Here is a 16,322-nt window from a genome sequence, read left to right as displayed (position 1 = left end):
AAAAAAAATGTTTTTCTTGGTGACCCCCTTTAAAAAATGCATAATTAGAAAGGCAGCACTAAAAATGTTTTTCTTGCATTTATTGACAAATCAATGCGATGGTTGACCTTGTAGGTCTGCAGCTAACCGTGAAATTCGAGGTTGGGTGCTAGACAGAGCCAGTCTCATGTCGTCTTCTACATTCATTCTATTTCTTTCCTTCGTTTTCATATGTAGAAGAGCTGAAAACCCACTCTCGCATAGATACGTCGTAGCGAAGGGCAGTAACACTTGAAAAGCCAGCTTAGAAATTTGTGGGTATGAATCATACATTTCACACCAAAATTGAGAGAGTGACTTTTCATAGTAGCGAATTCGAGCAGATGAGTCATTCTTAAGATCAAAATATTGATCTTGGATTTCATCAGGAATGCCACTTGCATCCAAAGAAACGGAAAACGGATTTTGAACAAGTGTAGCTTCTTGCTCTTCGAGTTCTGGAAAGTAACGTTGGAACTCGGACTCCATGGTCTGCAGGTGTGCCACAATCAATCTTTTTAAATCTTCGAACTCTTAACCCGTTTCTTCGATGTAAGAAACACTGGACAATCTGTCAAACATAGCAATGTTCCCAATATGCACTGTTCGCTGCCAGTTTTTCAATTTTGAGACAAAATGCCTTGACATTATCATTGAGTTGTATAATATTTGTGTCTTTCCCTTGAAGTTTCAGATTTAGGCAGTTCAATTTTTCAAATATGTCCGCCAAATAAGCCAGGCAGTTCATCCACTTATCATCATTGAAGTATGACAAAAATTCCCTTTTATTTTTAAATTCTAAAAATGCCTGAATCTCAACCTTCATCTCATAAACGCGATTAAGAACGTTCCCTTTGGAGAGCCAACGAACAGCTGTGTGGAAAAGCAACGTTTCGTGTGTTGAGTTCATATCCTTGCAAAGTTCTTTGAACTGACGTGAGCTGAGACCTGCTTTGATAAAATTTACGATTTTCACCACAGAATTCAATACATCTTTTAGTTGAGCTGGTAATGTTTTGCTGGCAAGTGCATATCTATGGATGAAACAGTGCGTTCCCTTTGCTTCAGGTGCAAGCCCCTTAACTTGTGTTTGAAAGCCAGACTGCGATCCCAACATAGAAGGGGCGCCATCTGTACAAACTCCACAAACATTTGTCCAATCAAGTTGGGCAGATTCAAAAAAAGTTGTCATCTTCTTCATAACATCTGCACTTTTTGTAGTAGTTTCCAGCTCACTGCAGAAAAGAAATTCCTCTTTGAAGTCACCGGAATTGATATACTTGACAAAACCGAGAAGCTGAGCACATGAGCTAACATCTGTTGTCTCGTCTACCTGAATTGAAAACATCGGAGAAGCCTTGATCTCGTGTATCACTTGCACTGTTACATCTTTGGACATATCCGATATGCGTCTCTTGATGGTATTGTTAGAAAGAGAGACTTGTTTAACTTTCGCCGAACTTGCATCCCCGAGAACCAGCTTTACTGTTTTTAACAAGCATGGCTTCACAAGTGTTTCCCCAATAGTGTGAGGTTTCTTTCCTTTGGCAATTTCCAGTGCGACTTCATAGGACGCCTGAAGTACAGCCACATTTACCTGATAAAAGTTTCCAGTAGCATCAAGCCGTTGCCGCTTGAGACCAGCTTCATGGCGCTTAAAGAATGCTGCATCCTTTTTAGCATGTTGAGGGTGCTTGGTTTCCAAATGGCGTTTCAATTTTGATGGTTTCAATGATTCTGCGCTAAGAACAACGTTGCATAGAACACACTGTGGCTTCTCAACACCATTGGTCAAAAAAGAAGTAAAGCCGAGGTTAATGTACTCTTCAATGTATTTTCGTTTTTTCTCCATCGAACGATGCTCCCTCTAACTATTTTTTAGCAATCTCGAGTCTTGACTGATCTCTGTTGTCTAATATACAAGGCTACTAGAGATGTGAAAAAAATAGCATATCATTAAAAAGTAGCAGTTAAGCCGCGCTGGTAGCAGTAGCAGTTACCCGCTATGCCAAATAACAGTTATGAGAATAGCAGTTAACAGTTTAGGCTTTTTTCTCACACAAGTTCTCTCGCGTGTCTCTATCTGTGACGCCACTTTGGTTTGCGCAAACACTTGCGTAGTAACGAAAAGGTAATCACACCCTCAATGACGACATAACCACTGTAGCTGAAACTTGAGATGCTTTGATCAGCACTATCAAGTACAATCAAAATATTAGAAGATTGCATATGACGAAGGTTAAAGAAGATGTCCGCCATAAAAAGAAGAAAGCGCAGTCACATATGGATGCATTTCACCGAGGGCGACGGTAATAAAGCAACGTGTGATCACTGCACGCACGAGTTGTCTTTCAAGACCTCGACGACGAACTTGCGAAAGCATCTTGAAACTAAACATCCGACAATCGGTAAGATTCCGTTGGAGAGTTTGAAGATGTCGTCCACCGCTATGTCTCAGACTCATGAAAGTAAATCACTCGACAATCCTCCTAAACAAGGCACTCTCACTTCCTTGGTATTTCGGCCCATCTCTTTTTCTCGCCATAAGCGCCTCAATAAAATGCTGCTAAAGATGATAGTTAAAGATCTGCAGCCATTCTCTATCGTAGAAGATTCAGGATTTAGAGATTTCGTAGCAGCATTGGATCAATCATATCAATTGCCGACCCGACAGAGTCTATCACGGGAGCTTTTGATAAATGCGTACGATGAAACTGTCGAAAAGGTTAAGACTGTGATGGAATCTGGAGAATCAGTTTGCCTAACGACCGATTGCTGGACTTCCATCACAACAGAAAGCTACATCGCTGTCACAGCTCATTTTGTAAATGATAAGTACGACTTGAAATCATGTCTTCTTGACTGCCATAATTACAGTGAACGTCACACTCAGGAAAATTTGAAAAATGAATTAATAAGCATCGCAAGAAAATGGGGTATTGAGAACAAAGTAGTTTTAGTTGTTACAGACAATGCTTCAAATATTGTAAATGCCGTGAAGGGTGCGAATTTCAAACACCTTCCATGCTTCGCTCACACGTTGAATTTGGTAGTCCAGAAAGCTATTCAAAATATAAAATCAATTACAATGAAGATAAAAACGATTGTTGATCATTTCCATCGTAGCACAGTGGCGGCATCGAAATTTGCATCTCTTCAATCTCAAATTAATAACGGTAAACCGGTATTAAAACTGAAAAATGATGTGATTACTCGATGGAATTCGACGTACCAAATGCTCGAAAGAGCAAGAGTTCTTCAGGAACCCATTGTGGCAACCCTCGGAATTTTGCGCAATCCCATTGAAAATCTTTCGCCCTTGGAATGGGAAGCACTACCCGAACTATGCAGGATTTTGCAGCCGTTTGACTATGTAACGAAGGAAATTTCTGCTGAGAAGGCTGTAACTATCTCCAAGATCATTGTGCTTGCGAACGCACTTCGATCAGCATGTGATCGTATAACTCCAACGCTGAAGTCGGAGTTGGCGAAGAAATTGGTGCAATCGTTGGTTGAGAACCTTAACGCTCGTTTCGCAAACATGGAAAGTCATCCAATTCTGTCTCGTGCTACTCTGTTGGATCCGCGATTTAAACGCAATGGATTTCGTTCGACGAATGCATACGATCAGGCGTATCAGGGACTCGTCGCAGAAGTATGTCGCAGGAGTAAGGCTGCACTTGCCGATAATGATGCTCATCAACATAATGAGAATTCTGTTGATTTTGATGATGTACTTTGGGGCGAATTTGACCGACGGACCTCAAATGACGTCAGAAAAGGAACACCACAATCGTCAGCCATTGTAGAAGTGCAGCAATATATGAATGATACTATTGTTTGTCGTACAAGTGACCCCCTGCTATTTTGGAGAAATCGGGAATTGGTATATCCACATCTGTCCCAAATGGCAAAAGAGCAAATGTGTATGATGGCTACTTCTGTTCCGAGCGAAAGAATTTTCTCGAAGTGCGGTCAGATCGTATCTGATCGGAGAAGTCGATTGAAGGCTGATCGAATCAGCATGATTGTATTTTTAAATTATAATTTATAGTTGCTTCATACATCTTCTTAATATGTGTTGATTTGTTGAGTTAAAAGTTGAGTTATCAGTAAGTCATGAAAATAATAGATTTGAATTTTTGCAGCATTTTCGTGATCAAATGGGTTAAGAAAGCTTAGAAATTTTTACTTTAAAAATAACTGTTAAAGTAGCAGTTAAAAATCACAGTTAAGAATCCGAAAGTAGCAGTTTGTAACTGCTACCGCGAAATATCGGTTAAGCCCATCTCTAAAGGCTACTTTGTTAATAGAGTTTCAATTTACAGTGACTGAACGCTTAGTCCTACACAGTATGCGTTCACTGTGATGTAATAAACGTTACTGTAGGACCTACAGTCATATTTATTACATCACAGTGGACGCATACTGGATGAGTGACACTATAGAGCAGTGGTTCCCAACCTTTTTCGGTGGCAGGGCCAAATTTAGAATTTCAGAGTACGGCCGGGGCCGCACGAATACCAAGGCAATGTAAGGAACCCAAAATAGTCACCAAAATATGAAAAATGGCATTGTTCCGATCATTCGCTTGACGCCATTGGCCATTGTGTTGCCGCGCTCCCGTTGTTCAGAACAATCAACCTTTGCTGGCTATTTCGGAGTAGTTTTATTGCCGATCCGTATTTTTGGAATCAGTGCGACACTTGCTTTCGATGAACACCGACATATCAAATTCTTCGGACGCTTGGGTCGCGAGCTATAGGACTACCAATTATGCTGCTTTTTGCCGGCTAAGCAGTACGCATCTCGGCGTATTCAATCGCGAGTCACTTGTCGCACATCTATCCGTAAATTAGTTATCATTACCCAGGGCCGTAACAGCACTTCGTCAGCCCCCCCCCCCCAAAAAACGTTTCTCTTTGGCCCCCCATAGGGTGATAAACAGAACTTCGATGCCCCCAGACCCCCTCAGGCTAGATGGCTGTTTACCGCTATTTATCATCTAGATCGGGTGTCCGTTATAGGCAGCTTCTATCGACTAATCGCGCGAAGCGCGAAAAATTTCTATAATTCATGATCGAATCGGTCAATATAATCGGGAATTGCATATATATTGGCATCAATTTTTATCCTCTCTCTGCTCACGTAATCAGATTGACCGGTTGAGCCGAGTGAGTTGTGTTTGATAAGGTAGGACCACTCAATATTAATTAAACATCTTCGGGCGTATACCCGTTGGCAGGAACGAAACAGCACTTCGTCAGGCCCCCCAAAACACTTAGGTCTTGAGCTCCCATAGGGTGATAAACCGACCCCTCGTGCCGTTGTTCGCTTCTGCCACGAAATCAGGATCCCCGTTTAGTGAGCCAGCGTGGAGCGCGAAAATTTTCGATAATTCAAAATAAAATAGGTCAATAAGATCGGGAATTGCATATATATTGCTATCAATTACTTGTCCTCTCTGCTCACGTAATCAGATTTACCGGTAGAGCTGAGTGAGGTGTCTTGGAAACTGTAGGGCCCGTAAATAATAATGAAGCATATTCGGACGGGTGGACCCGTTGGTACGACTTCGTTACATGATGTTATTTGTTATTTCGTGACCTCCAGTCTGCTCTATCAAGGAATATAGAATCGCCCAAACATACTAAACTAAAAGATGCACACGATTTCAAGTTGGTAGTTCTTCACTGGCATATAATTCTTCCCTGCGGGATGGTAGCCTATATGTCTCGTGACGTTCGGATTGCCAAGACAGGAACATTCGGCGCCAGTCATTTAGGCGCCTATGGTCAATTAAACCTATATGTATTTTGAATATACATAACTAAGTTTTCGGTCAGCGTGAGGGTAGTCCTTTTCGGCCAAGGTTTTCTCGCTGCCGATCGTTCTGGCACGCTTCTTGGAGTCGCATGTTACATATGGCCTAAAACTATATATGTCTTCGCGCGTTGTGGCGCGGTATTGGCCAACGCCGATATGCCCACTTCTATAAATCTTGCGTATTTTATCTTGGTCGAAGAGTACCCAATAATTAAGATACTTGGAAACTTGAAATCGCGCGCAGCGCGAAAAATCTTTGATAAAGTTGCATAAAATTTCATAAAATACTCTATAATTTATGTTAATTCACTAAATAATTTTGGGGCCCCTTCGAGTTCGCTCCCTCCCATTGGGGGGCTCGAGGTGCGGCAGTTACGGTCCTGTCAATACCTATATCTATACCTATATCTATAGGTACTGCCCGTTCAACTGGAAAGTTAAGGCAAATTGCATTGAAACAGCAGTGACGTAATATTAGCAGTCTACTCACAACTTTCCTGCAATCCTAATGGAAAACTCCAGACTCCAAGCCAAGCAAGAGTATTTTATAAATATTTTTTTTTCCATAAATCGATTTCTCAATATTTTTATGGGGGCCGCAAGAAGGCTAGCTGCGGGCCGCATGCGGCCCTCAGGGCCGCGGTTGGGAATCACTGCTATAGAGTATGACTGGAGTGACGACTCGATTGTTCTCCCATTGTTAGCCGGCAGAATGGTCACGGTCAGATGGATCCACCCAAAACAGGATCGCTCAGTGCTTGTTTCAATGGCGTTCAAGGCGATTCGTCGTGTATTTCTTGAAGTTGCGTCGGAATTAGTTAGACAGTTCAACATTTAGGCAGCGGTGGCGAGTCGTTGTGACTAGTGAATAATACCGTGTAGCCTCTGTTATATTTTTCGCCAGATTTAGATCATATTTCGTCACGGATAGAAATCGGTATCATGACTGATTTAGCTGCATCACTTTGGGATGACTGGGAGGGACTGACTGAAATGGAAATTGAAGAATGTTTCGAAGGACTCGATAACTGGAAAGGTGTGATTTGTGAGGAATGCGAAGCATCCTTTCCGACTGTGAAAGCTCTGAAAAAACATTACAAAAATCATAAAGTTCCCACCAGTACTTGGGATATATCTGAGGATGCTGTAATTGCTGTTTTGAAGAGGGCTTGTGTAAATACTAAAAAATACTTTGACTGCGCCCCATCATTCGAGGAACTAGCCATGACCAAAGCTGTTCCATTGGTGAAACAATTAAACTCCATTCTGAATATTGCAAACTTGGTGTTGACGGATTTTATCAACATTATTCTAATATCTGTCACCAAGCTAACAAGTTGCTGGGTTTGCCGCAATTGCCAGCTTCAGCATTACTTTTGAAGATGTTTGATTCTCTCGTGTGCGGTAAAGAACAGGATCCAATCACAGAGATTGGAGGAGTCAACAGCAAGGAATCTGGTAAGTAAATAGCCTTTGATACTTTGCCTTTCCATGGAAAAACTTTGACATGTTTTTAGACATACTTGAATATATTGGTGGAGTGCTTTTGGGAGCCATTTCTAAGCAAGCGAACGAAGCAATTGCCACATGCCTAACATCTGCAGCGCCATCGGGAAACCTCATTAAAGTGATGTAGAAGAAAGTCGATGGATTGAAGAGCCTGTCTGAATAGTTTCATGGCATGGTTCTCCGCTTTTATGTTATCCACAGTAAAGAAATGGCAAAACCCCTGAAAAAGATCAATTTTTTCAGGGTACTTGACGCAATTCACTGTGATCCATTCTTTAACAAATTAATTCATACTGTGTCACTTCAATCTGGCTCAGACCTAAATGAGGTTGAGGATGTCATGGACAAGGCAATGAGACACTTGAATAACATCTTGTCTCACAAGTTTGCATTGCATGAGAAGCAAAAAAAGTCCTCCAAATTTTCCAAAAGTTTGCGAGATGGCTTGAAAAAAAAATGAACAATATGCTATTTTAGTATGGTAGTTTTTTCTCTCTGTGGCAAATGCTGCCTATCCACATTGCAAATGCTGCCTATCCACATTGAGGTTCCCTACCTAAAAAAGGAAACCAATGCGTTGGTCGAAACCTTGACGTGGTGCATTGGCTTACTACTAATGTCGACCGGCAGACGTCTTCCTGTGTTCTTGGCAATGAAAACGAATTCCCTTCAAGTGCGATTTTGCACACTTTCAAGAAGTAAGCTCTGGCTATTGTGAGTCGAACTGAAGCAGAACATTAACATTACACAAGGCTCTTGTTCTAGTCATCAGGGCCGTAACCGCACTTCGTCAGTCCTCCCCCAAAACGTTGGTCATGGGCCCCTCATAGGGTGATAAACCGAACTTCTGGGGGCCTCGCCCCCCAGACCCCCCATTGGCTATACGCTGTGTACCGCTACTCATCATCTGTGTTCACCGGGCCTCTCCTGAAACTTGAAGTTCGCTCTACCTGTAGGAGCGTCTTTGCCATGATTTCTCGGGTTTCATTGCTTTCAGTCGGCGAAAACAAGGCATATACAGCGGTTTCCTCCACGATATACCAGTCATGCTTTAAAAGCTTTTGTGAAGCAGCTATGGAAACTTGTTCATCATGTTCCTTGTAACTCAACATGTCCTGGATGAATCTCAAGTCATTACCGGCTGCATCACGACCGATGCTGGAAGCAACCCAGGCAGGGATATAAAAGAGAACTAAAAATAAATTGAAGCGATGCAGCAGTTCCACTTCTTCAGATTTGTAATGTAACTGATCAGCCCACATGAACATCTTCTGAGCATACAGAATTGTGCCCATCCACCTTGCATGGTGTGTTGCACCAGGTTTGTGATGATGTATATCTCCATCTGCACCGAGAAGAGCAAGAGCATTAGTCACACATTGTTTGTAGTCATCCCCTGTGAAGAAATCTTTTCTGGCGAGTAGTAGCTTGAAGTTCTCAACTGTCATTGCTGCTCGTTCTTTAAAGCATATAGGAATTGTCAGAGTCTTGAATTGCCGTTTTCTGTCAAGACTGCTCCAGCTCTTAAGGTGGGCAAACCATGTGTTCTCTGGTCCGGTTGTTGCTTTTCCAAATAAACATTTCCAGACGTCTTTGACTACTAGCCCATACACATGGTGCCGACACACATGGTAAAAAACCTTCTTTCCTAGAAGGTCCTCAAGGATCTTCGCTGCACCCTTCTTCCAGCCGCTGTTGCTTGCTGTGGTGTCAAAAACCAAAGCTGTTACAGCATCTTGTATATCCCACTTTTTAATTATGTCGAAAGTAGTTTCAGCTTGTGTCTGACCTGCCGCATTTTGTATCTTCTGAATTCCAAGTAGTTTTCCTTCCGAGTATTGAGGTTGACAAGATAGAACAATTGACAAAGCTTCATATCGATTTCCTAATCTATCCTCTGTGAGCTTTCCATCCCAATGAATGGCAACATGCTGTGGTCTATTTTCGGCAAATTTTTCCAAAATGTCCTGAGATATTTCCAGGCGATTTGTTTCCCTGGCTCTCTTCGTTGAAGATCTTGACAGGGAGAACATGGCTATATCTCCTCCACAAGCCTTAATAAATGCTCCCATCAGCATCGTTGCATCGTTGTCAGTTACTTGCAATCGATCCAGAGCTTGGGAAACATGCGTATTTTTCATAATATTTTTAGGTGCCATCAGTTCAATGGATTGGGTCGAGGTGCCAAGTCCAACATCAGCATCATAGTCAGAACTTGAAGTGATCGCACCACATGTGATTTCTGCATTGTTGCAATTCTCGCCATTTTCCACACTGTCATTACATCATCCACCACCACAGTACATAGTTCATGAGTAGGGGTTGACTGAGGATAATGCTCCTTCAGATGCAGCAAGTAACTCATTACTTCTCGTATAGTAGGTAATCTCGAGCCACAGATGTCATCGCAAGTATATCCGACCAAGTACTGCTCAGATTTGGATCTTGTTCTTCGCTGCGGCATGTGTGCAATCTTTCGCCGTTTTGCCTCTGCCATGACTGCACTATTGTTGCTCCAAAGCATAAACTACTGCTATCGACTCTGAGGCATTCAAAGAACACGTGTTACAGTACTACTAAGGACTCATCAACACACAACGCGCTTGTACAGAACCACAACCGCTACTAACAGACTCTACCTCAGCAAAACAGACTTTCAATTTAGTAAAGCGAAGCTCCCGAATCCGAGTCAGCTGTTGCAGTAATCAGTGAAGCTTAGCCGATTACCCAATCAAGAACCCTGGTTTCGTGATTGCCCGCCTCTACTGTCGGTTGCCCGTCCACTCTTCAACAACGACTTTCAAACGCATTTAGACAAATGTTAGCGGCTTTCCTGGGAGCTTCTTTCAAGCCCATTATTGTTTTTTAACAATAATCTAAAGAATAAGCGATGGACACGCAGAATTCCAAACATTTTCCAAATTTTGAACAACCCTAGTGTACAATGAGATATTATGAACATCACTTTTCATAGCTGCGATCGCTACAATACACATAACACCATTCCAGTCCACACCGTATCCCAGAATCGCGTTGGTTAGTGATGTGAAATCACATTTTTCGATGCTCTCAACAATTTGATCCGATATGTATAAATCAACGATATCGTGAACCAACTGTTCTGTTTCGCCCAAATCAGCGACAGGTAAATGGTGATGGTGAAGTAGATAATTTTCTATAATCACTCGGGTATGAGTTGAGTCCATATTGTGTAGTTACTGACAATAGAAACTGTAAAAATTACGGTAATTAAGTGATCAGACTTCGGAAATTAGAATGAATAAAAGGTTGTTATAATAAACAGAGTGATACGATACCAAATAGGAAGAAGGGGCGCATGGCGGGAAAGAGGAAGTAGTTTTGCATAAATAGGTCCTCAGTAAACTGGTAAATCCCACTCGCTCATACCGAATATCATCCGTCGATCAGTATACCTCGATTTTAATTTGTGTTGATCATGGCCCAGGCTCAGTTGAACAGATTTAATACCCTTGGGTATGAACCTAATTCTTTTGAACTGCAATTTGAAGAAGACGCGGATATTTTGGAGGCTCTCCTACCCGAAGACCTCGTTACTTCAACGACAGAGGTCGTTGAGTGTGATTCCACGACCACTATCGAAAACCAACCGCCTCACCGTGACATCACACTACAGGCATGGCTGGAATCACGTGGTTCGAACCAAGTTGCGGTTGACAACCCGACAACCTCCAGTTCGAACTTACCCCTTCCAGATGAACCGACAACTTCAGCTGTGTTACCAGTTGAGAAACCGGCAACTCCTCGTAAGATTTTTCCAAAATCTAGAGTTCGATTCGCGGTACCATCTGAAAAACCGACGACCTCTCGAAGGTTATTTTCTGGCCTACCAAAACCACAGATCCCAATCGAGAAACCATCAAGTTCTAGAAAGCGAGATGTACCCACAACCTCACAACAAACCAGTCCACCTCCGTGTAAAAAGATATGTCTCTCTAAATCGAAACAAAAAACTTTGGTTCTTAACCAGGTGAAACTCGGCGAGGGTGAAGATCGGCCGAAGACATCGAGAGGGAGACGACAAGAGGAGAAGATATGTCTGTACACCGCCAACAAAATTCGAGACCATCTCAAGACTCTTGAAGTGGTCAGACCACACCTAGGCCTGATTCTAGGTTTAATTGATTCCCTTACAAAAAAGAAGAAACCTTTCCTGCAGAAAATCATTCTTGAAATAAAAAAGCTATTGGCTTCGGCTATTGGCAGATTCAAAACCAACTGAACGATGCAACCAACCAATTCCTGAACCAGCTCTTAACAATTAGAACCACCTTGAAATATAATTTGTGATTCAGTGTAATGTATTTATTGTGTGAATGTGAATGTTCATGTGCTGTGTATGAAATTACAGATAATAGGCTTACAAACGATCGGAAATCGTGAACACTAGATGGTGCTCGCACTAGATTAATCTCGACGCAGCCAAATCCGTCTTTTCCACCTGGCCGTCGCAGCGAGAGGATGTGAAATTTGCGCTCGTGGACATCTTACCAATACACGTGTAAGTATACACTGATCTAATTCAAAAACTAAAGTCTGTGTTAACGTGATGTTTTCCTGCTTCATTGAAACAGAGAAAGAGAAGAACCAAGTTCAATCAAAGAATTTATTGCATCGGTAAGTGATCTGTTTTTACTACCTCAAGTTGGTGAACATAACTTGAGGAAGGTTGTTTCTTTGCTTACCAGGTGAAAAAGATCTCAGGATTTCAAGAAAAAAATATAAGTAAGTATTACTATCTCGTTAATTACTAGAATACAGAGTGTGAAATTGAAATCGAATACAATGTTACAGATGAGTCGTCGCAGAAGACACCGTATCCGTGAGGAAGATGAATTTCCACCAGATATTGGTGATGAACGTCAAGAAATTTTAACACAGAACTGGCAAGCCATAAAATCGTATGTAGCAAACATAGGTAGATCTCGAGTGGTGTACAATATTCGGATTATAAATCGTCAACTCTCGGCTGTTCGCGAGGACATCGAAGCGATATTCTTCTCTGAATCATATAGATTTAAAGTCAACTATTCATATGGCTGTATTCTATACCACACCGAGACTCTAAGATATCGTTATTTTCATGCATCGTCAAATATCGATCGTGTTCTGGATATGCCATTGGCTATTTCGTCATTGATACAGTTTGAAAAATTTGTAGAATCCATTAATTTGGAAACTGCATTTGATGTATTGCGTAAAGCTCGACCAGATACTAAATCGCAACCTGTTTGTCTAACAAATATACAGTTTTACGTATTCCCTAGCGATCGGTTATTGATAGGGTGTTCTGATGTAAAACTTCCACTGTGGCTTACAAAATCGAAATGTGTCTTGACACTACTTTACGATAAAAATCGTAATCGGTATGATGATAATCTGTGTGATTTCGTTGCATTGGACACTCACTCGATCGTGATGTGAAATCATTGGCTCAACAGTATACCCAGGTTTATGGTGTGAACGTTGTTGGTGGTGTAACTTTTGAGATGTTGCCTGACATCGAGACATTGTTTGATGTAGCTATATCTGTCTATCGTAAGACCGATGGTAAAGCTATTGCTGTCCGACGTAGTACTTATGTAGGCACTCCTGTTTATTTACACCTCGAAAATTCTCATGCTTGCTTGATAACTCAGATCAGTCGATACCTTGAAAGCTATCATTGTGAATCTTGTGGAAAATTTTTCAATCTTAAATATGAATTGACCAGACACAACTGCGTGACTGAACCTGTCGAGATATTTCCCGGCGGGATATATAGACCACCTTTGACAGTATTTGAACGAATGGAGATTGAAGGCATAATTGTCCCAAATCATTTACGTTTTTTCAAATATCGGATCGCCTTCGATATCGAGAGTATGTTTCAACAATGTGATTTCGACCCCTCGGCCAAAACGACTTACGAGTGGAAGCATACTCCAATTTCCGTTAGTATATCATCAAATGTAGACGGGTATTTGGAACCACAGGTAATTGTTTCGAATGGTGACCCAAATCAGTTGTGTGAAGAGATGGTAGAGATTTTTCATGCAATTCAGAGTCGATCCTTCAGTCTGTTGCTAGTTGAATACCGTCAATATCTGGATTTGTTTGAATCTAAAATCGCCGTGATGAAAGTATTAGACCCCCTCGGACAAGCCTTTACCATTGGAACGTTTACAAGATGAATTCATGTGCTATCTAAGGCAAATACCAGTTATATCTTTTAATGGTGGCAGATACGACTTGAACTCTCTTAAAGTATACTTGCTGCGTTTTTTCGTTGATGAAAAGTTGAATGTTTTGAAGCGTGGAAACACATTTCTCTCTCTAACTACGAACAGGCTTCGTTTCCTCGATATCGTCAATTACTTGGCACCTGGTTTTTCTTATGAAAAATATCTGAAAGCGTTCAAATGTAGTGGTGCAAAGGGTCATTTTCCATATGAATTTCTAACTAGTATTGAACTGTTAGATTACCCTATGCTCCCGAATCATCAGTCATTTTATAGCTCGATAAAACGTTGTAATATATCGAAAGCCGATTATGAAAACTGCCTCAAGGTTTTGAATGATCATAATATGACATCGCTTCGTGACTATCTAAAATGGTACAATGCGATTGACACTCACTACTTCATTGAAGGGCTAGAAAAGCAATTCGACTCTTTCAAGTCTCAATTTAATGTGGATATATTTAAAGAAGCTGTCTCGCTGCCGGGTGTTGTTTCGAGGCATATATTCAATTCCATTCCAAGGTACTTTACCTTGTTCAGTGAAAAGCATAAAGATCTAGCTTTACTTTTTCGTGAAAATCTTGTCGGTGGCCCGTCAATCATCTTTAATCGGTATCAAAAAAGGGGGGAAACTCGCATAAAACAACTTTTCTATGGTAAAGACGCGGAAATAACACAGTATATAACAGGGATGGACTGCAATTCAATGTACTTAAGAGCAGTATCGATTGCGTCACCTGCAGGCTATCCCATACATTGGAAAAGCCTTGATAACGAGTGTTCTAAATTTAAACCGGTCAAGACTGCTCCTACCTTTGGTCACAAAGCACATGAATGGATACAGTACTATTCTCATGTTCATGGTGTACATGTCCACCATGCTTTCAACGGGTCAGAAGTAAGGAAAGGATCCAAGGGGTACCCTTCAGATGGGTTCTACCGTGACTCATCGGGTCGAGGCGTTGTGTTATCGTTTCTGGGTTGTTTTTTCCACTCTCACAGTAGATGCCGCTTTGCATATGACGACCCCGCGCGTCGAGAACGAACAGAACGTGTACATTCATATTACAGAAGCCTAGGGCATCGTGTTATCACGATGTGGGAATGTCACTGGGATATCTCAAAACGTGAAAACTCCGAAATCGCTCAATTTATAAACAGTGTTCGACCTCGATTGATTCGCAACAAGTCACTAACAGCTCATAAGTTGATTGAAATGGTATTAGATGGAACGTTCTTCGGGGCTTTATTGGTTGATATTTACACTCCTTCCCATTTGAAAAGATATTTTTCTGAACTGTGTCCAATATTCAAAAACACCCTTGTCTCACGTAACGATTTGAAAGGCCACATGAAGCAATTTGCTATTGATCACAACCTGTTATCAAAACCAACGCGTATGTTGGTTGCCTCGTACTATGGCCAGAAAATTCTTTTGTCGTCGACATTGATAAAATGGTATATAGAACATGGTCTAATTGTTTCACGGATATACGAGGCAATCGAGTTTACAAAATCAACTTGTTTTGACGGGTTCGCAAAAACTGTCTCTGACGCTAGACGTCTAGGTGACCGCGACCCAGACAAGGAAATTATTGCCTTGACTCATAGGCCCTTTTCATACCGGGGTTCCGGGAATAACATGTCTCGAAAATGTTTACCGGAACCCCTCTATGTGAACATAACACTGGTGATTCGGGGCGGTATGAACGCGCTTATTTTCGGAGATTTTTACGGGACCGACTGAGTATGAACACGAATGGCGCAGCTGGGTTCCCGGAACGCTGTCAATCAAACTTTTAGTTACCGTAACGCGCTGTTCATTCAGGCTGCTTGTATTTCAAGGTCAGATGCCTGCGGCATTTTGATCTTCTTTTTAATGGTGTTGGGAATGCATTATTCTTGGATTTATATTCTGTATGCTCACAATACGTAGTCACTGTCACGTCGTCAGCTTCTTTTTTCTGTGGTTTTGTAAACAGAGCACGGCTAAAAAGATAGAACACCATCTCCAAATGATGCAGCATTGGGTGAGTTGCCTGAAAACGTTAGCACTTCAACACTAATTTGGCAGGTGATCTTGACCCTTACCAAATTTGTTACATCAAAGGCAAGTTTCTAACCATGGATATGCTGTGTGTAAGTTAGTCACCGTCATATACGCCTACTGAAAAGGGGATTTAGTAACATCTGCTTTGATAGTGGCAGCACAGCAGAGAATGATGTCCTTAGCTCTGACTCACTAACCAAAAATTCAAATTGTACCAACTGGCTGGTAAGCCATCGTACATCATCCGAGCCATGATTTGGTTTTCACCTATGCCTTCATTTTTTTGTTACAACCAAGTCATTCCTTTGTTATGCAAGGTTAGGCAAGTGTAACTTGATCTTTTCACAGGTCTAGATGGAGGATACTGATGAAAAAGGTGAAAAGGCGGAACTGTGCAAGTGTGCATCAAGTTATAGTTTCTCTCATGAATAAAATGAAACAGCACAAACACAAGAGCATCCTTTATTGAGAAAGTCACACAGGGCATTTCCGACATCTGGGTCAGCGATACTTGGATCACCACCAGGTCTTGTCTTCATTGCGTATACCATCCTCTGTATCATTATGGCCTTAGCGGATTGCAGTTTATGAGAAAAGCTGAACACCGCCCCTTCAGTCGACCAAAATCTTTCAACTTTCATGTGTGCTTTGCCAAGTTT

At 41.6% G+C, this 16,322-nt stretch overlaps 2 long non-coding RNA genes across 2 annotated transcripts; both read left to right on the top strand.

Annotated features, from left to right (window-relative positions):
• The first annotated feature begins 7,107 nt into the window (after positions 1 to 7,107).
• LOC145445315 (uncharacterized) lies at positions 7,108 to 7,834 on the top strand. Its single transcript, XR_013916954.1, has 2 exons — positions 7,108 to 7,302; positions 7,362 to 7,834. It is a non-coding gene; the product is annotated as an uncharacterized LOC145445315 (long non-coding RNA).
• A 7,728-nt stretch (positions 7,835 to 15,562) lies between these two features.
• On the top strand, positions 15,563 to 16,116 carry LOC145444064 (uncharacterized). Its single transcript, XR_013916602.1, has 2 exons — positions 15,563 to 15,643; positions 16,012 to 16,116. It is a non-coding gene; the product is annotated as an uncharacterized LOC145444064 (long non-coding RNA).
• The last annotated feature ends 206 nt before the right edge of the window (positions 16,117 to 16,322 follow it).

The sequence above is a fragment of the Botryllus schlosseri genome, chromosome 8 (genome assembly GCF_051294905.1).
Source record: "Botryllus schlosseri isolate E-star chromosome 8, Bs_hap1, whole genome shotgun sequence".
Classification (NCBI taxonomy): domain Eukaryota; kingdom Metazoa; phylum Chordata; class Ascidiacea; order Stolidobranchia; family Styelidae; genus Botryllus; species Botryllus schlosseri.
This window is presented reverse-complemented; position numbering and strand designations above follow the sequence as displayed.